The sequence below is a fragment of the Pseudorca crassidens genome, chromosome 1, assembly GCF_039906515.1.
Source record: "Pseudorca crassidens isolate mPseCra1 chromosome 1, mPseCra1.hap1, whole genome shotgun sequence".
NCBI lineage: Eukaryota > Metazoa > Chordata > Mammalia > Artiodactyla > Delphinidae > Pseudorca > Pseudorca crassidens.
In genome coordinates, this window is record NC_090296.1 from 700,067 (window position 1) to 720,466 (window position 20,400).

Sequence of the window (20,400 nt, forward strand, 5' to 3'; positions counted from 1 at the left end):
CTGATCCACTCTGGTAAGTTTTCAGGGATATGTCCTTGTTCTCATTGGCACTTCCCTGTGACATATGTTCTCCCACAGCCTTATTTGCAAACTCTTTGTCTTTTTGGTCAGGTGTCTGTTAAGGGTTTTAGCCCATTTTTTAATCCTTTTGTTTCTTTCTTATGGTTGAGTTTAAGGCTTCTTGGTACATATTAGATAACAATCACATATACTAGATATGTCTTTTGCAAATATTTTCTGCGAATCTCTAGCTTGCATTTGGGTAAATTTTAAATGTATTGTTTTTTGCTTCTCAATTATTACTTGTGTTTCTATTACAATGAAAAGTGAAGTTAAACATTCACTTCCTAAGCTATGGGAACTTCATGTGGGAACATGTCACAGTACACTCAAAGGCCTCTTTCAGATACCACAAGGATGGAGTAGGTAAACAGAGGAAGCACTTCTTCAGAGATGCTCCTCTGGAAAAATAGAAATGTACCAACGTACCCTCCTTCCTGTGTTGCTGGTGAGAACTGTGCTGCGTGTCCACAGAGACACAGATCCTTGATGAGAGAGTGAGATTTCATCAGTTAGAATGATGGTTTCCTAACAATAAATTTTACCCGTGATGGATCTGAGTTTATGAATGATTGTAACTTGAATGATTCAATGGATTTAGCAAAGGTTGAAAACAAAATCAATACCTTGAATTATTATTATTAATTTTAATTTATGTTGCCCCAGAGAAGAGCTTGACAATTACAATCTCAGTAACACATTTCCAAAATTTTTAATTATACCTCTTAAAATTTAGACACCATATTGTTCCATAATAAATGTTTTTTCTGCATCCCTTACATTTGAAACTGGATTCCAAGTGGATCTAGAAGATGAAATGTGAGGACAGCGAATGTGTCTACCTTCAGTAACATCTAAGGCAAAAAATCTAACATGACACGAGGACGCTGCTGATTTCCAAGTATAGTTCCTGTTTCTTCATTGCTCAGTGATTCCAGCAAAGGTACAAAATGACCTAAACCAGTGGTCTCAATGCTCCTGAAGCCCACACCTCATTCTGAGCTTATACCCTCAAGATTTTATGAGGGAAAACACAGAGACCATCAGAAGGACCTGTCCACGTCGCCCCCATGAACCCACCACCATCAGCCCTTCTCCCTCCCATCACGATGGTCAGGCCCTCTTGCTGTGATCATCACTGGTAACTGGCAAAGCAAGATGACTGAAATTTCCCCACTTTTTTTCCCATCACCCACTGGGCATCTCTAATGGATATTCCCTCCAGCATTATCATATGATCTGGTCTCCAGACTTAATGGACCCCAATTATTTCCACAAAGGAAAAATAACTTTTTTTAGTTCTGATGAAGTAACACATTTTTCCTAGGGTTAAATCGACCCTAACAACACATCCCCACCCACTGAAACATAAAGACACCTGCTATATATCCTTCTATGTTAACATGAATTTGGCTGGATCTCCTCTAATCCACCAGCTCAAGAAGGGCAGGTCAGATGCTGGGGCATCTGTACAAATGCAGGCCCTTTTTCCACCTGCTAGTAATGGGCACACCTGGTTCGAGGTTTTAGATGCCATCCCTTCCGCTTCCCTATCCCACAGCGTATCAGCTCAATTTTCAGGTCTTGACAACAGGGTTCAGACTTGTCCTCTGATTCTTGACCATATCACTGTGGTTGGCTCTCCTATTATCAACACTCAAGCAGGCAGATTCTTTCGTATTTAATTTACTCTGCAAATATTATTGGAAAAGCTAGAAGAAGTATAGTACTGTGTTCATGAAAGAGTATGGAGTAAATATTTTCTCACAGACAGCAGGCTCGACATCAGTCAGTGTACAGGTGAAATCACTGGGCTGATGGAGAGCTGACCTGCCACAGACCCACAGGTGTGACCTCTCAGGGCAGGAGTGGAGCCAGGGCAACATGTACAGTGTGCTAGTCAGAGATGGGGACTCAGATTGTTCTTTCTGGTTCCCAGGAGAGATAACATCACTGATGACACTGAGGTCAACATTCAACACCCCTGGCAACCCCACTATAAATTTCAGACATACCATTACCATCGTGATCCCCAGTTTACATCCTTGCAGATTGAAATGCAGATGGTGAGGCCACATCCTCAGTGCCCACAGTGAGATGTGATGGATCTGTGCTCTGCTCTCCAACATCATTTACTTAAATGACCTCAGGCACAGTCCCAGGACTCACTGACCCAGGGACTCAGGAGAGCTGCTCTCAGGTGGACTTTTTAAGGGAACCTACTTCCTGAAGTGGGAGCTTTCCTCTGACCATGATACACTCATACTCTGCAAGCCAATCACTGTGAAGGTTTACTTCTAATATTCATGCATGTTCTCTCACCCAGTGCAGTGGAAACTGTGTTCCCTGAGCTCCAATGTCACTGGCTGTGACAGAGTTACAAATGAACATTTCTAGAAGGAGTGAGTTTGTGCACTGTTACCGGGTCACCTGCCCAGCATGTTGGAGTCCTGAGGAATTGTCTGTTCTTAGACCTTGCTAGCCCTGGGGATTCCTCAACGTCCACCCGCAAGGAAGGCGCCCTGAAGGTCACGGTGTTCTTGCAAACACTCAGTTGTGCACAGGAAACAGGTAAGTCAGGCTACTGGCCATGTCAGCCGTGCTGGGATCCATGACCATCTCAGCAAGAATGACTACCTTGTCCACAAAATACACGGTGTGTTTAGTTGTTAAGAGTAAATCCACCTCCAGAGCAACTCTTGATAATATTTAAACTGTTTCAGGTGAAGAAATGTTCACCCAAATTAAGGGAAACACGAAATCCGTTGTGAATTATGATAAACATTAAATTTTACCTGACTTTGTCTGAATTCAATGTCATTATTACATGTATGGTTTGTCTCAAATACTTGCCCATCCAGCTAATTAACAGGAGGTAATGCAGAAAAGAAAAAACAAGAGTCTGTGTCTGACATCTTGGAGGACCCTGAATGTGTGATGGGTATTTATGTGAAATATAGACATCCATGGGATTAAAGTCTATTCCCCAAATCTGCCGTTAATCCTTGAGCACAGCTGACTTCCTGACTAACCCTTCAGCATCATTTCATTCCTGGACACAGAGACCCCCAGGCATAGGGAGGGGACCCCAGGTGGGGGCTGAGTTCTCTGAGGGCACAGTCAGCACCCTCCTCAGGTGGAGCCCCAGAGACTGGGACCTCCCTTCACTACTTTCCGATTTTTATAGACTGGTCCCTCCCGTATGCAAACATCCCCTTATGTCACAAGGTAAAAACAAAGTACCTGTTCACTTAAATTCGGGTTTCTCCTCATGCTTGAAGATAATTTCTGGGCTTCTTGAATCCCATCTGCAAGAAGATGAATCCACTGTGGTTCTTCCTCTTCCTGGTGTCAGCTCCCAGAGGTGAGTTTCTCAGGGACTCAGACGTGAACACATGGGGAAGCTGCATCTGAGCCCATGAGTCACCGTGGTTCTCTCTGTCCACAGGTGTCCTGTCCCAGGTGCAGCTGCAGGAGTCGGGACCCAGCCTGGTGAAGCCCTCACAGACCCTCTCCCTCACCTGCACTGTCTCTGGATTCTCAATAACCAGCGATAGTGTATCCTGGGTCTGACAGCCTCCAGGAAAGGGCCTGGAATGGGTTGGTGCGATGGGTTATAGTGGAAGTGCATATTATAACCCAACTCTTAAGTCCCGGCTCAGCATCACCAGGGACACCTCCAAGAGCCAAGTCTACTTATCGCTTAGCAGCCTGACAACTGAGGACACAGCCGTGTATTACTGCGCGGGAGACACAGTGAGGGGAAGTCAGTGTGAGCCCAGACACGAACCTCCCTGCACAGAAGACCGTAACCACCAGGGGACGCAGAGTACCCACCAAGTACAGGGCTGAGGCCTGGGGCAGCAGCAGATAAGGGCTGGGAGGAAATTCTTGTTAGAACTTGTGCTTTCCTCTTCCTGCCCAGGATCTCCACCAGAGACCCTGTTCTGTATCCTAATGTTTCATTGTTGTGGATTTTGCGGAGTCTAGAAAATTTTGTGTGCATGTACTTATTTTCTTAATTTTTATTTTTATTATAGTTGTGTATATATATACTCATATGCACAGACACATATAATACTCAAGAATTAAGGTTGTTTATCATTTCTTTATTTACCTTTTTCTCAAAGGAGCTCAGAACAACCCTGGGGCTCACCATAATGTTCAATTTCAGCCTGAAGTTCGTGAAACTTGTAAATATCCTGAGAGTGCACATGAGATTTTTAAACAGTATTAATTGTTGTTTGGTTTTTGTACCTGTGGAAGGAAGAGACACACCGTCCTGCTTTCAGGCAACCTGCACAAGCATTCTGAATTCTGCAGCAGGCAGTGTTATAGACTCTAACGCCAAAGTGCTCCAATACTGCACATGCAATTATCCTCGTTATTCACAGATCCCATATCTGCAAATTCACCTACTTCTACCTTTTATGAGCACCCCAAAATAAATACTGTCATTTTCTGGTCAATCACAGACATTAACAATGTGGCTGGTTGTTTGAATCACCCAACACACTCAAACACACACAAACACACGCGCACACACACACACGCACACGCAAACGCACACACACACACACACACACACATACACACATTCCCAGCTGAGGTCAGTCAAGGTGATGCTCTCTTTTCTTGTTTCAACTCCCGTCCTGTACTTGAGCACTTTCTGGGGTCAAATTACTGCCATGCTTTTCACATTTCTGTGATTCTTGGCAATTGTTTAAAGCAGTCCCAGTCATAGGGCTGAGGAAAGTCTAGTGCCCCTACGCACAAATGGCTGTGAGTAGACTTAGGGAAAATATACATGAGACATCAGCTTCATTCAGACATCAGTTATATGGCCGTGGGTGGTGAAAATGATACTCATGTCTCCAATATACAACTCACCCAAAACCTGAAGACAAAACTCGCTGCTGCATATGGGATGCAGCCTTGGCAACTTGGCTTAATTCCAAATACAGCCTGGCAAGTGGGGGCTTATGGCCAAGAAGGCGGTGGGGTGGAGTGGACTGGAAATTATTAAGAGAAGAAATACAAGCTAAGGGGATTCTGGTTACATAGACTCAAAAGGATTCTTGCTAAAGGGAGACCAGGGTGGTCAGATACTGTGTGGGTGATAGGGGGTTTGATGGCTTTGATCAAATACTGTGGGTGATCAGAGTTCAAGGGTAGGGGATTCTCATTATTCTCACTTAGCAGGGCTCTTGACAAAACCTGGCCATGCACATATAAACACAGAAGCCCACAGGTCAAGACTAGTTGAGAAGAGAATTACAAGGAGCCTGTTGCCTAAGGGGTGGTCAGGGGTCTTTGTCACACTTAAGAAGAGGAATAATGAACAGACAAGTAAACCAGGGATGCACACAGAGACAAGAGCATCTGAGGACTCAGTGAGAAGACGTCCATCTGCAAGCAAAGGAGAAAGGCCTGAGAAGGACCCAAAGCTGCTGACACCGTGACCTTCGACTTCTAGCCTCCAGGCCTGAGAGGAATCCATTGCTGTTGTTTAATCCACCCAGTCTGTTATTCTGTAATGGCCACACTAGCCAACGAGTACACCTATAATATAGACACAGATAGACATATATGGAAATGTAAGTATCGTACTGGAAAAGAAACATCACCCATTCTTCAGAGGTGACATGAAGCGGTGTCCACCCTGGATCTCAGCCAGCACCCTCCTACACAGCCCTAGAGAAGGACCAGCCGGGACCATCTTTATATGGAGAAATGCTTCCACCTGCACATCACACCCAGGCTCAAGGGGAAAGCACAGCACCTGTGCTACTCAGAGTCAGGGCTCTCATCTTCACTGACATAACTCTCTGAAAGTCAAAGCATTGATCAAAATGAACATGGAAATCTTCTGGTCATTACTCCTATTGCGGGCATCCCTCAGCTGTGAGCTTCTCCTGGGTCTGAGGAACGTGGAGTTATGGGGTGACATCTGTGAACTGGGTGTCTCCTTGTTTCCCCTTCGCCAGGTGTCGTGTCCCAGGTGCTGGTGCAGGAATCGGGCCCAGGACTATTGAAGACTCCCTCCCTTACCCGCTCAGTCTCTGGATTCTCCATCACAAACAGTGCTGGCTGCTGGGACTGGATCCCTCAGCCCCCAGGGAAAGCGCTGAGGAGACTGGGGTGCTTTGGTTCTGGGAATAGCACAGCATACAAGATGTCTCTCCAGAAATGACTCTCCACCTCCAGAGACACCTCACAAATTCAGTTTTCCCTGCAGCTCAGCTCCGTGATGACCTAGGACACAGCCCTGAGTTACTGTCCCAGTTGGTTCAGTGAGAAGTCAGGATGAGTCCAGACACGACCCTCCCTGCAGGGGGCGCTCCAACCACCAGGGGGCGCTCAGGGTCATCAGGAACAAGAGGACCCATTTCAGGGCAGGTGCAGAGGATGGGATGGAGGGATTTTCTCGGAGAAGCCGTGGTTTCCCCACTGGATCATTGCCACCGTGGAAGCCTCATCCACAATGATTCCAGGGAACTTCCTTGTCTCTAATCTTGAGACTTTTTCATGGAGTCAGGCTTGTCTGTCGTTCCCCATCTATCTTTGGAAGAGCTGCACAGAAATATTTCTCCATGACACCTTTATTTGAAGGTTAGGTCACTACTTTCTGTTAATAGTTGTCAAGTTTTTAATCGTTTAATGACATAAATAATTTTTACTGTTGAACTTTAAATCTGCTTTCCAGCATCAGATGGATTTCCAATTCCTCTCATCCTGATAATCTCTCCAGTCCTGTCTGATGCAATGCCTTTCACTTCAATAGAATGAGTCATGTTGATATTCGGAAATTGATGTCCATACAGCACTGCAGTCATTCTCTGCTCAGGGGACCTTTGGAAATGTCGGGACACAGGCTGGGCTGTAATATGTGGGCTGTGTTTCCTGTACCTTTTTATCTAGTGTGGAGTTTGAAAATAGATAATTAGATAAAATAGAGAGATAGATAAAAGGGAACAGAAACAAGTATATCTAATCATATGGAAAATAACCATAAAAACTGACTACATAACCCATATTTAGGGAGTGGTAAAGGCTCGAAGGTGTAAAGATGATACAAGCACCCGTATGAAGTTATTTGCATTAACATAAATATTTTTAAATCTTTTGAAAATTGTTTTCTAGCTCATTCCTCCATCACTTGATGAGTGTCTGGTTTTCTCTCTAAGAAATAGAAAAATATATTCCAATTGGCGGCCACTGGCATCCTTCCAGCAAGCGGATGAGGGGCCTTTTGCTCTACATCATCCCCAGTATTTTAATTTTTTTTAATTTTGTGCTTTCACTGTTGTAATAATTGAGTAGCAGTATTTCATCGTCGTGTTATTTTATGTTTCCTTAATGAAGAATCCTTTTAAAACCTTTATGTCTTCTATGTATAAGTATCTTCAGATCACTGGCACAGTGTACATTATCTTCATTATTTGTTGCTGTTGTTGAGCTGTTAATTTGCTGTATATTCATGATACAAGTCCATATAAATATGATACTAGAAAGCACATTCTCCAAGTCTGTGCCTAATTCCCTTATCAGTGAAGTTATTCTTACTGTTGCTATCATTGTTTATAAACAGAATTTTTAATGGATACAGAAAATTACAAATTTATATTATGAATATTGTTCGGGGTATTATATCCAAAAATTCATCATGTAACTCAAGGGCACCCATAAGTTCTGCCATGTCCATACTCCAGGCCACTTTCAGGGATGGAGGGTTAAGTTCACCTTCTTGAAGGGAGGATGACCATGATGAGGTACCTGAAGTTATTCCTTAAGGGACATTTATCCTACCTTCCCCATTAGATATATTTATTCCATCTCTTTATATAAGTATGAGTCAAGGTATTTGTTTCATACCATGTGTTAAGGTTATATACTAAGGTATTTTCTTTGCTTCTGTAATTGTGACCACTTGTCAGCCACGGGGAGCTCTTTCAGATTGTCTCCTGTATCCTGTTTAAGGGCCCCCATCCATTTGTGTGAAGACTTCCTCACTTTCTGGTGCTACAAGAATCTGCAGGACAATCATGTGTATTCTCTTCTCTGGCCCTAGAATTAGCCATGCCTCAGCTGAGTTGCGGATCCTTTTCTGGAGAATAGTAATAGGAATCAGAAGATTGGGTATTAGGATACTAATGCTGGTGTCCTGTCTACTGGGAGCATTGGCTCTAGACCCTATAAGCTAAAAGACCTTGGAAATATATCTGTGGGCACTACCCCACGTATACACACACATGTCTGCAACTAGCTGTGTATCTCACCTTCTGACCTGTGTTAAGGTAAATGTGAGACAATCCTTACATCTCCCATCCTAGAGCAACATCACATGGTTGAATCTAGACTTTCCACCTTGCTTGTCTGTTACTTTCCATCCAACAGTGAGAAGCCTGGCTCCACCGATGCCATCCAGCTACTAATTGTTCAATTCCACATGCACGGTAGTAACTGAATGCTTAACCTGACTCCTGATGGAAATACCGTTCTCCACCAGGCTCTAGTGCTTTCATGCAGTGGCTTAGAACTTAGCCTTCAGACTCCACTCATTTCCAAAGTCACTTAGGTCAAAACCTACTTTCCCACCTTCTCCAGCCATGTTAATTCATAGATTCACTATGATATTAGGTATCATGTATACAGTGTGCATCGTTCCATCCTTCAGTCTCTGAACTTCTAAATGAAATTTATATTTATATTAAAAAGGTTCTCCTCTTACTGTATATATTTTGACACATTCATAGTGCAATGATTCCTCTACTGCAATTTCATTGAGAAGAATTTCACTATCCTTAAATATTGTCCATGTTTCACTTACCAAAAACCTTCTCCCACATTCCTGCTAAATACTCATCTGATTGGCTTATATATAGACTTGCCTTTTCCCAAATGTGAAATAGGTGAAATTGAACGTCTTCAGACCGATTTTTTAATTAGCAGTATGCTTAAGATTCCCTCATGTCCTTTCATGGTATAATAGTTTAATATTTTAATTGCTGAATACAATTCCACAGCATGGATACATCACGCATTGTTTATGTACTAATATTTGGAAGAATGTATTTGTGGATTCCATTTTTTCTCAGTTCTAAATGAAGAGACCACAATAATTCATGGGCAGTCGATGATGGAGCTCTAAGTTTCAAGTCACTTATGTAAATATTACGAGCATGACTCCTGAGATCTTACATTAAGCTCTGTCTAGGTGTGTGAGTGACTGCATGGAGGATGCGCTCTGATGCAGAGACCACTCAGCTGACCCAGGCATCGTGCTGAAAGGATGTCAGAGCCCAAGCAATGTCCTCACGAGGTGGACACAAGACCCAGCCCTCAGACCCAGCTGAGCCCCCAGCCTACAGTCAGGGTCACCCTCCCTTACACGTGAGTGTGCATCACAGGAGCAGGTCCTGTAGCTGAACTTGAGCCTCTCACAGCGACCCTGTATGGGGCAGGGTGGGCTTCTCCTCCAGTCCCTCCCTAAGCAGAGACAGTGAACAAAATAAAGAGCTGCTGTCAGTGTAAACTGTCAGGGGTTGTGGCAGGGTTTTGTGCGTCAGTCAGCACCTGGAACATTCTTATGCATTTCCCCCTGCGATCCTATTTCATATGTGATAAGTATATGGCACAGTGGGACTGGATGAGGGGACAAAGGTCACACTGTGAGCGGAGATGCTATGAAACAGTGCAGATCCAAGTCCAGGGCCAAGGTCCTCCTCCCCAGGATGCAGGAGGACCTAAGAGCTCAGGCAGGAATCCTGGGCTGTCCCAGGTAGGAAGACACACCTGTGTGGATAGAGAGGTAACACCATCTGACTCACACTTTAGCAGGACCACGCTGACACTGGCGAGGTAGTTACTTAGGAGACGTTGGGACACTATTACACCCTAACCACACTCGACCTCAAGGCATCCATTTCTAGTTTAATCTTGTAGTAGTTTTTGTTCCATTCAGCAGCCTATGGCAGGATTAACATTCTTATTCTTTGTTATTCTGTGAGCACTTGTCTCTCTCAAAGATTTAAATTTGTTGCTGTCTTCGTTCTATAATTATCTGATATATTGGTGAGATTTTGATAACGTGCAACGTGGCCCATTTTGAGGCTGTTTTAAGAACACTAAATAAGAAGCATTTTCTCAGCTTCTCATCTCTCTGCATCTCCAAGATGAGTATAAGCTTTATTGTAACACCCAGAAACTGGAAAGAGTTGCAATATCACACATCAGCTTAATAAATAAGCCAATCGTGCTATGATCATTCTTGAAATGCAACCTGTTATTAAAACCAAGGATTCTTGATGCACACAAAAACATGAGAGTATTCACAAATATTTGTGCAGAGTAAAATAAGCCATAACAATAAAAAAATATATATATATATATATTTTGTTTTGAACATATGTTATGTTCCGATATTTATAAATTCTAGAAAATGAAAAGTAACCTGCAGTAACAAGGGAAGATCAACGGTGATGTGAGGACAGGATGGAAGATAACAAGGGACAGGAAGGAGGAAACCCAGAAACTACTGAGAATAATGAGAGGAATTGATTTGTTCTCTCCTGATAATGCTGATGGCTCCGTCAGTATTCATCACAGTGTTCATTCTGAGTGTGTGCGCTTTGTTACATGTCAAGAACCTCATTAAAGTAATTACAAATGAAGAAATGCATGACTTGGGAGGGAAGGAGTGAAGGGAAGATACTGAAACATAAGAGACTCTTGAAAATACTTCTCATCAACCCTGTCCCCCTCCATATATTTTAGGTAAACACGAGAAGAGAGCAAAGTCATCATGACCTCATTACAGGAGGGGATCTGCAAACCTCCCCCGGAAACTACAACTCTGTCCTCTAGTAGGTTCCAGGGAGCAGCCTGGCACACAGCTCAGGTGCAGATGCTGGATCTAACGGTCACCCCATGTTTCTCCTTGGACACTACACACACCCTCCATTCCTCTAGGTGTAGTTTACACCTCTAACATGAGGGTAACAATGACAGCTACATCACGGGATGTGAGTGCATATGTAAGATGACATACGGGTCCTAAGGGATTACTCTGGAACAATCACACAATGAAAGTTATATTTCCCAGTTGCTACCAACACCACAAAATCCAAGACTCTCACACCTGCTCTGAGACCCTGCCCTTTCTGAGGACATTCAACAACGTAGCCTCTTATATACTAGAAGGTCATGCAAATAGGGTCCTTCCTCTGCTGATATAAAGCAGCCCCAGCCCTGACCCTGCAGCTCTGGGAGAGGAGCTCCAGCCCGGGATATCCACGTGCTCCATTCGGGGTTCAGGACAGAACACTCACCATGGACTTTGGGCTGAGCTGGGTTGTCCTTGTGGCTATTTTACAAGGTAATATATGGAGAGCAAGAGACACTGAGGATGTGAGTGGATGTGAGTGAGGGAATCAGTGGATGGGTGACAGTCTCCTGACCAGGATGTCTCTGTGTTTGCAGGTGTCCAGTGTGAGGTGCAGCTGGTGGAGTCTGGGGGAGGCTTGGTGCAGCCTGGTGGGTCTCTGCGACTCTCCTGTGCAGCCTCTGGATTCACCTTCAGTAGTTATGGCATGAGCTGGGTCCGCCAGGCTCCAGGGAAGGGGCTGGAGTGGATCTCAGGTATTAGTAGCAGTGGTGGTTACACAAACTATGCAGACTCTGTGAAGGGCCGATTCACCATCTCCAGAGACAACTCCAAGAACACGCTGTATCTGCAAATGAACAGCCTGAGATCTGAGGACACGGCCGTGTATTACTGTGCGAAAGATACACAGTGAGGGGAAGTCAGTGTGAGCCCAGACACAAACCTCCTTGCAGGGAGACAGGAGGGGGGATGCAGGGGGAACTCAGGACATACAACTGGGTGTTTCAGCCCCAGGAGCAGGTGCAGATGTTAGTTAAGGGCTGCTTTCCTCTAAGGGTCTGGGGTTTCCTCTCCATATACCAGTTTTCCCTGGGGAACCTCTTTGTATTCCTCCATGGTTCTTGACTTACACATTCAGTCTCTGAATTAGAAAGGCTTTTCAAATTTCGGCGAAAAATGTCATATATGAAAGTCCGAGACTCAAAGCTATATATTCAGGTTTTCCCTTGTCTAATTCTTGTCTAAACTGACCCGTTTCAAAACTATTCCAGCGGATGTATAAAGAGTTAAACATACTCTTCCTTCCTCATTGTGATATCTCAGCCCTGCCCTACTGTAGACAGCTGTCCCTGCCAGGATGCTGGCTGTTGACTTGCTGCTAACCTCTTGCATGAGAAGCATAAGTGCGCTGAGCAGCCCCGGATCCTCAGGGGGTCGCTGGGAAAGATGCCAGTTAGAGGGACGTGGGTGGGGGTGTTTCTACATGTGCGCCTTGCTATATAGAATCCCTATATGCTTATATAAGACCTGCATCCTCTTCTACTGCGCAGTTTATTTTATGTGAAATATTCACCGTCACAGCTATTACCAATAGACACATATGTAGTTGGTAGGGAAAGTTTACAGTCAGGTGGATAATAACATGAATTTTCACAGGTTGCTGAAAACAAATCTCTTCTCCTTTCTTCACCACAGCATCTTAGGTGAGCACTAAAATGCAGGAAAGTCCCACAAGTTCTCCTTCCAGGAAGAGTCCTGCAGCCTCACTATGCAGGCCCACCTCCGTCCAGGAACCCCTGCAGGAGCGAACATAACCAGGGTGGAGAAGCCCAGGCCTGGACCGGAGGCCTCGCTGTGTCCTGATGTGTGCTCTCCAGCACATCACCTGCCAAGTCCAGGCTGCACTTTAGCTTCACACCTGTAGGATTCAAGTAAATCGTTACCTACATCACATGCTTGGTGTGCATATGTAGAAACAAAATAATAAAAGAGGCCCTGAGTGTTGGGGTCCAGGGTAGGGCACCCCTAAATATGCCTCCAAGTGACGTAAGACTCCAAGTGACGTAAGACGTAAGACCCACTACAGTGACACTCTGAATTTCCTCCAAGTCACCCTGAAACGAGAAATAAACCTCCCATGTGAAAGGTGCTCTCCCCCATTTAGGTGTGGAAGTGAAACGGTCCTTCACCTCGTGCTCTCCACCTGCCTTTTTTCTGTAGAAACAATTTAGCCAAAGAATAAGTTTAATCTGAGAAGTGAGCAAATGCAGAAAGAAAGGAAAACTCTCCAATAAGACTAAATAATAATAGTTTGGTCATTCAGCAAATCAAGGACATTTAGTTCCTCCTCAAGGGCTGCAGATAATATTCTTGTCCATGTCCCATGAGCCGTCTTATAGATACTGAAACTCCCACCAGGAGGAAGACGTTAACTCCATGATGACCAGACTGTAGCCATGACATAAGCTGCCACAATTGCAAGAACTGGCCTCAAGAAACGGGAACAAACCGACCCTGGACCTGAAGATTAACTCTACTTAAAACAATCAAGAGGAGGCTGATCAGACCACCACATGACCAACTGCAAGATGACTGTCACAGCTGACTCTGCCATTTCTGCCCGTAGCCCCTCCTTCCGCCTATAAAAGCCCTTTCCCACAGATGCTCAGTGCGGGGTGACCTTTGGAGAGAAGTCAGTCCCCCACCCCCGGGTGCAGGCAGCCAAAATAAAGCAAACTTTCCTTTCACCAACTTTGCCTCTTTTTTGGCTTTTCAGCACCGAGCAGCCGGACCCTGCTTTCCTTTGCAGAGGGACACTCTTATCACCAGGGATGGGAATTCAGGCCTGGAATTCTCTATGAACAAACCTTGCTCCTTCTTTAATGACTACGCCTGCCCAAACCCTGCTTAGGTTCTTCACTAATTGAGCACCAAAAGCATACATTTCCTCCTTCTACCAATTCCTCACAAATATTGCATCTTTGTCTAAACATATAAAAGCTGCCTGCTTTGGTCACTTCTGGGTCCATTTCTATGGCCCATCTATGCCCATGGTTAAATTTTTTTTTCTCCTGTTAATCTGTCTTTGTCAATTGTGTTATCAGTCCAGCCTCAGGAACTCAAGAGGGGCAGAGGAGGAGATTTCCCTCCTGACATGTCCAAGTTGTCTTCTCTTCAGCCTCACGCTGTACAACCTCTTAGGAACCTCAGTTCTCACGGCCACTGTCACTCTGCTGACATCACCTTGCCAGGTGTGTTTTTCTGGCATCTCTTTTCTGCATTTCCTTCTCACCATTCGATATTTCTTCCAAATCGGTGTGACATTTCAGTGTCCATTGTCTGGTGTACACAGTTTATTAGTCATTCCCTATAAAAGGACATCTTGGTCTTTTCCAAATTGTGGCAAATATGAATAAAGCTAAGTGAGCATCGTGTGCAGGGTTTTCTCTGGACTAAAGTCTTACTGTCTTTCAGATACATACAAAGGAGCACTATTGCTGAAACACAGATAAGAGTATGTTTAGTTTTGCAGGAAGCCCCCAAAATGTCTCCCAAGGTGCACCCTGTTCTGCATCCCCACCAGCTGTGAATGGACCCCCTGCTGCTTCACACCCTGCAGGTGTTTAAGGTTCTCAGAGTCCGGATCTGATCCACTCTGGTAAGTTTTCAGGGATATGTCCTTGTTCTCATTGGCACTTCCCTGTGACATATGTTCTCCCACAGCCTTATTTGCAAACTCTTTGTCTTTTTGGTCAGGTGTCTGTTAAGGGTTTTAGCCCATTTTTTAATCCTTTTGTTTCTTTCTTATGGTTGAGTTTAAGGCTTCTTGGTACATATTAGATAACAATCACATATACTAGATATGTCTTTTGCAAATATTTTCTGCGAATCTCTAGCTTGCATTTGGGTAAATTTTAAATGTATTGTTTTTTGCTTCTCAATTATTACTTGTGTTTCTATTACAATGAAAAGTGAAGTTAAACATTCACTTCCTAAGCCATGGGAACTTCATGTGGGAACATGTCACAGTACACTCAAAGGCCTCTTTCAGATACCACAAGGATGGAGTAGGTAAACAGAGGAAGCACTTCTTCAGAGATGCTCCTCTGGAAAAATAGAAATGTACCAACGTACCCTCCTTCCTGTGTTGCTGGTGAGAACTGTGCTGCGTGTCCACAGAGACACAGATCCTTGATGAGAGAGTGAGATTTCATCAGTTAGAATGATGGTTTCCTAACAATAAATTTTACCCGTGATGGATCTGAGTTTATGAATGATTGTAACTTGAATGATTCAATGGATTTAGCAAAGGTTGAAAACAAAATCAATACCTTGAATTATTATTATTAATTTTAATTTATGTTGCCCCAGAGAAGAGCTTGACAATTACAATCTCAGTAACACATTTCCAAAATTTTTAATTATACCTCTTAAAATTTAGACACCATATTGTTCCATAATAAATGTTTTTTCTGCATCCCTTACATTTGAAACTGGATTCCAAGTGGATCTAGAAGATGAAATGTGAGGACAGCGAATGTCTCCACATTCAGTAACATCTAAGGCAAAAAATCTAACATCACATGAGGACGCCGCTGATTTCCAAGTATAGTTCCTGCTTCTTCATTGCTCAGTGATTCCAGCAAAGGTACAAAATGACCTAAACCATCTGGTCTCAATGTTCCTGAAGCCCACACCTCATTCTGAGCTTATACCCTCAAGATTTTATAAGGGAAAACACAGAGACCACCAGAAGGACCTGTCCACGTCGCCCCCATGAACCCACCACCATCAGCCCTTCTCCCTCCTATCACGATGGTCAGGCCCTCTTGCTGTGACCATCACTGGTAACCAGCAAAGCAATATGACTTAAGTCTCCCCACTTCATTTCCCATCACCCACTGGGCGTCTCTAATGGATATTCCCTCCAGCATTATCATATGATCCAGACATAATTCCCTCCAATTTTCTCCACAAAGGAAAAATAAATTTTTTTAGTCCTGGTGACCTTACACATTTTTCCTAGCGTTAAATGGACCCTAACAACACATCCTCAACCACTGAAGCATAAAGACACCTGCTATATATCCTTCTATGTTAACATGAATTTGGATGGATCTCCTCTAATCCACCAGCTCAAGAAGGGCAGGTCAGATGCTGGGGCATCTGTACAAATACAGGCCCTTCTTCCACCTGGTGAATAATGGGCCCACCTGGTTCTAGGTTTTAGATGCCATCCCTTCCATTCTCCTATCACACAGCATATGAGCTCGATATTCAGGTCCTGACAACAGGGTGCAGATTTGTCCTGTGATTCTTGCCCATATTACTTTGTTCGGCTCTCCTATTATCGACATTCAAGCAGACAGATGCTTTAGTATTTAATTTACTCTGCAAATATTATTGCAAAAGGTAGAAGAAGTATAGTACTGTGTTCATGAAATAGTATGCAGTAAATATCTTCTCATAGACGGCAGGCTCGACATCAGTCAGTGTACAGGTGAAATCACTGGGCTGATGGAGAGCTGACCTGCCCAAGACCCACAGGTGTGACCTCTCAGGGCAGGAGTGGAGCCAGCCCTACAAGTACAGGGTGTCAGTCAGAGATGGGGACTCACATTGGTCTTTCTGGTTCCCAGGAGAGATAACATCACTGATGACACTCATGTCAATATTCAACACCTCTGGCAATCCCACTATAAATTTCAGACATACCATTACCATCGTGATTCCCAGTTTACATCCTTGCAGACTGAAATACAGATGGTGAGGCCACATCCTCAGTGCCCACAGCGAGATGCGATGGAGCTGTGCTCTGCTCTCCAGCACCATTTACTTATATGACCTCAGGCACAGTCCCAGGACTCAGTGACCCAGGGACTCGGAAAAGCTCTCAGGTGGACTTTTCAAGGGAACCTGCTTCCTGAGGTGAGGACTTTCCTTTCACCATGACACCCTCACACTCTGCAAGCCGTTCACTGTGAAGGTTTACTTCCAAGAATCATCCATGTTCTCTCACCCAGTGCAGTGGGAACTGTGTTCCCTGAGTTCCAATGTCACTGGCTGTGACAGGGAGAGTAAAAATGAACACTTCTAGAAGGAGTGAGTCTGTGCACTGTGACCAGGTCACCTGCCCAGCATGTTGGAGTCCTGAGGAGCTTCCAGGAGCTGTCTGTTCTTAGACCTTGCTAGCCCTGGGGATTCCCCAACCTCCACCCGCAGGGAAGGAGCCCTGAAGCTCGCAGTGTTCCTGCAGACACTCAGTTGTGCACAGGAAACAGGCAAGTCAGGCTTCAGACCATGTCAGTAGTGCTGGGATCCATGACCACCTCAGCAAGAATGACTACCTTGTCCACAAAATACACGGTGTGTTTAGTTGTTAAGAGTAAATCCACCTCCAGAGCAACTCTTGATAACATTTAAACTGTTTCAGGTGAGGAAATGTTCACCCAAGTTAAGGGACACACGAAGTCCGTTGTGAATTATGATAAACATTAAATTTTACCTGACTTTGTCTGAATTCAATGTCATTATTACATGTATGGTTTGTCTCAAGTACTTGCGCATCCAGGATATAAACTTGAGGTAATGCAGAAAGGAAAAAACAAGAGTCTGTGTCTGACATCTTGGAGGACCCTGAATGTGTGATGGGTATTTATGTGAAATATATACATCCATGGGATTAAAGTCTACTCCCCAAATCTGCCGTTAATCCTTGAGCACAGCTGATTTCCTGACTATCCCTTCAGCATCATTTCATTCCTGGACACAGAGTCCCCAGGCATAGGGAGGGGACCCCAGGTGGGGGCTGAGTTCTCTGAGGGCACAGTCAGCACCCTCCTCAGGTGGAGTCCCAGAGACTGGGACCTCCCTTCACTACTTTCTGCTTTTTATAAAAAGGTCCCTCCCTTATGCAAATATCCCCTTAGACCACAAGGTAAAAACAAAGTACCTGTTCACTTAAATTTGGGTTTCTCCTCATGCTTGAAGAGAATTTCTGGGCTTCATGAATCCCATCTGCAAGAAGATGAATCCACTGTGGTTCTTCCTCTTCCTGGTGTCAGCTCCCAGAGGTGAGTGTCTCAGGGATTCAGACGTGAACACTTGGGGAAGCTGCATCTGAGCCCATGAGTCACCGTGGTTCTCTCTGTCCACAGGTGTCCTGTCCCAGGTGCAGCTGCAGGAGTCGGGACCCAGCCTGGTGAAGCCCTCACAGACCCTCTCCCTCACCTGCACTGTCTCTGGATTCTCATTAACCAGCAGTGCTGTAGCCTGGGTCCGACAGCCTCCAGGAAAGGGGCTGGAGTGGGTTGGGATGATATATGGTGGTGGAAGCGCATATTATAACCCAGCTCTTAAGTCCCGGCTCAGCATCACCACGGACACCTCCAAGAGCCAAGTCTACTTATCGCTGAGCAGCCTGACAACTGAGGACACAGCCGTGTATTACTGCGCGGGAGACACAGTGAGGGGAAGTCAGTGTGAGCCCAGACACAAACCTCCCTGCACGGAGACCCGTTACCACCAGAGGTCGCGCAGGACCCACCAAGTACAGGGCTGAGGCCTGCGGCAGGTGCAGATAGGGGCTGGGAGGGAATTCGTGTTAGAACCTGTGCTTTCCACTTCCTGCTCAGGACCTCCACCAGACACCCTCGTCTGTATCCTACTAGTTCATTGTTGTGGATTATGTTGTGTCTAGAAAATTTTGTGTGCATGTACATACTTGCTTAATTTTATTTTTATTATAGTTATAGATATATAAATATATCTATATGTATACATACACACACACATATAGTATACAGGAAGTAAGGTTGGTTTTCATGTCTTTAGTTTTCTTTTTCACAAAGGAGTTCAGTACAACCCTGAGCCTCACCGTAACGTTCAGTGTGAGACTGATGTTTGTGAAACTGGTAAATATCCCGAGAAGGCACATGAGACTTTTAAACATTATTAATTTTTGTCCTCTTTTTGTACATGTGGAAGGAAGAGACACACCATCCTGCTTTCAGTCAACCTGCACAAGCAGGTTGAGTTCTGCAACATGCAGTGTTACAGACTCTAGTGCCAGAGCGCCCAACTCTGCACATGCAATGATCCTCGTTATTCACAGATTACATATTTTCAAATTCAGCTACTTGCTAGCTTTTATTAGCACCCCAAAATTAATGCTGTCATTTTGTGATCTTTCACGGACATTTACAATGTGGCCGGTTCTTTGAATCACCCAACACACACACACACACACACACACACACACACACACACACATTCCCAGCTTAGGTCAGTCAAGGTGATGCTCTCTTTTATTGTTTGAACTCCCGTCATGCAATTGAGCACTTTCTGGGGTCAAATTAGTGCCATGCTTTTCACATTTCTGTGATTCTTGGCGATTGTTTAAAGTAGTCCCAGGCATAGGGCTGAGGAACAGTGTAGTGTCCCTACGCACAAATGGCTGTGAGTGGACTTAGGGAAAATATACATGAGACATCAGCTTCATTCAGGCATCAGTTATATGGCCATGGGTGGTGAAATGATACTCATGTCTCCAATATGAAGCTCACCCAAAACCTGAAGACAAAACTCGCTGCTGCATATGGGATGCAGCCTTGGAAACTTGGCTTAATTCCAAATACAGCCTGGCAAGTGGGGGGCTTATGGCCAAGAAGACGGTGGGGTGGAGTGGACTGGAAATTATTAAGAGAAGAAATACAAGCTAAGGGGATTCTGGTTACATAGACTCAAAAGGATTCTTGCTAAAGGGAGACCAGGGTGGTCAGATACTGTGTGGGTGATAGGAGGTTTGATGGCTTTGATCAAATACTGCGGGTGATCAGAGTTCAAGGGTAAGGGATTCTCATAATTCTCACTTAGCAGGGCTCTTGACAAAACCTGGCCATGCACATATAAACACAGAAGCCCACAGGTCAAGACTAGTTGAGAAGAGAATTACAAGGATCCTGTTGGCTAAGGGGTGGTCAGGGGTCTTTGTCACACTTAAGAAGAGGAATAATGAACATACAAGTAAACCAGGGATGCACACAGACACACAGAGAAAAGACCATCTGAGGATTCAGTGAGAAGACGTCCATCAGCAAGCAAAGGAGAAAGGACTGAGAAGGACCCAAACCTGCTGACACCGTGACCTTAGACTTCTTGCCTCCAGGTCTGAGAGGAATCCATTGCTGTTGTTTAATCCACCCAGTCTGTTATTCTGTAATGGCCACACTAGCCAACGAGTACACCTATAATATAGACGCAGATAGACATATATGGAAATGTAAGTATCGTATTGGAAAAGAAACATCACCCATTCTTCAGAGGTGACATGAAGCGGTGTCCACCCTGGATCTCAGCCAGCACCCTCCTCCACAGCCCTAGAGAAGGACCAGCCGGGACCATCTTTATATGGAGAAATGCTTCCACCTGCACATCACACCCAAACTCAAGGGGAA

General features: G+C 44.6%; 1 pseudogene; it reads left to right on the top strand.

The window, feature by feature from the left end:
- Positions 1 to 11,337: 11,337 nt before the first annotated feature.
- LOC137207125 (uncharacterized) lies at positions 11,338 to 18,430 on the top strand (annotated as a pseudogene).
- The last annotated feature ends 1,970 nt before the right edge of the window (positions 18,431 to 20,400 follow it).